This window comes from Fulmarus glacialis, unplaced genomic scaffold (genome assembly GCF_000690835.1).
Source record: "Fulmarus glacialis isolate BGI_N327 unplaced genomic scaffold, ASM69083v1 scaffold41277, whole genome shotgun sequence".
NCBI classification, from domain to species: Eukaryota; Metazoa; Chordata; class Aves; order Procellariiformes; family Procellariidae; genus Fulmarus; species Fulmarus glacialis.
Window position 1 is genome coordinate 34,059 of NW_009224586.1, and position 1,907 is coordinate 35,965.

A 1,907-nucleotide genomic window follows, 5' to 3' on the forward strand; every position below is an offset into this window, starting at 1 on the left:
TATAATGCTCTGGAGTTGTAGTTACAGCTCTTGCCTGAAAGAAGAGATTTCAAACCTGGTTTCCAAATGCAACTCCGCGTCGTTGGGCTGGCGAGATGCCTCATTCTGGAGAGGGCGGCTGTGACTCCTGAGCAGCCAGGTAATCTCTGCAGTCTGTAATAAGGTGCCAATGTCCAGGTTTTAGGGCAAAGGAGCCTTAGGACATGACTCTTGGCGTTTCCTTCTAGCTCACTGTAGTGACTTACTGCTTGGTGTGTTGCATTTGTTGGTCTAGTTAAATTTGCTGTGTAATTAATGGGTACGCTTAGCCACCTAACAGAGTGCTGGCCGGTCCACGCGGCAACAGTGCACCACAGCTGGAAGTTAATCCTTTGTGGATTTAGTCCTAAGTAACAAGGGTGGACTGTGCCTGCATTAGTTGTCGTTAACCAGAAGCTTAACTCTGGAAATGACATAAAGAGAAAACAAACAAAAAAAATCTGTCGTTTGGGTTGGATCCAGACAGCTGAATCTTCGGTTCCCCTCAGGCAACGCTCCCATCAGAACTGTACAACGTGGCAAACAGTTCGTGGGAATGAGGTAGCGTGTCAGATGTGAACTTTTAATTTTTCTCCTCTATTAATATCTTTCGGTTCAGCTGAGGACCAGGCCGCTGCTGTGCTTGTGCACCAGAGGGCACTGCTCTGCTGGCTGGAGGAGAGCCCTCAGCCAGCCTCTAGGGACTGCCGCTGGCTCAAACACAGGCCGTTTCCAAGGGTCTCGCAAGTAACAAAACGGGAATAAAAACAAAACAAACACTGCACAACATGAAAAGCCAGAGCGCTTGCCATTTCTGCAGCTGGAAGGAGTATTGCTTCCCTTCCAAGACTGCTATGGTCCAGGATTGCTTGGGGAGCAGCTGAATCACAAAGCCCCTATCTATTGCTCTCAGTGTTTTGCTAGCGCGTTTGATCCAAACGTGTGCTAACCACCATAGCCGCTGCCAAAACCAAACACCACCACCCTCGACACATACATACCTATCCTTATTCGAAAAGTTCTCTCTCCACAAGGAAGTGTTTGCACCAGAAAAAGAGACCTGGGAGAAACGTGTTAAAATTCTTGCTACTAATACTTATAAAAAGAAACTTCGTGCCTGAGCAGAAGGTTCACATGTAAGCCCATGGAGACTTAAAAGCTATGAATGTAATGTTACATATACCACCAGCGCTACCTCACGAGGCTACTAAAGGTTAATCATTTAACATTCAGGAAGTAATATAAAGCAAAAGTCTTATTAGCTCCTAAGCTTGCCCTTTTGCAGGTACTGCAGCCTTTCATTGCATGAATGAACATAATTATTTTTTTCCTTCAGTTCTGCAACGCTGTTAGTTTATGCTGAACTTACGCCTGCATGACTGTGCTTACAGATGTAAGCATACAGGGGATGTATGGCGACCCCAAAGCTCTGGTATTACTGAGATTCTGTCATTTCCAGTGGGTTTGGGCTGTTTCCATGCAGAAAAATAATTTTACACACATAGATGAACTTACAATATTCTACACAAAAAAAAAACCCAAACCTCTTTAAAAACTTTGCAGGATGTTTATGATGGAATTAGTATGCTTCCAAAAAGAGCCAGACTAGAACAAAGCCATAGGTCTTATTTCAAGGGAACCTTGTTGCTTAGGCTGCTGTGGTTGGAGTTCATAAAACCTCCAGGTGCCTAAGGTCAAAGAGAAAGACGCCTGGTGGGATTACTTGCTTCCAAGACTAGACAGGTTTGAGTAGGAGAGAAAGGTGAGTCAGGATTACAATTTTGCACTTCAAACAGCCTTCTTGTTTATTGAATCCAGCCTTTTAACTTCACCATCTCTGAGACGAGTCCTGCATAGGCTTGGAGGTTCTAGACTTTGGTCTTCCCCGG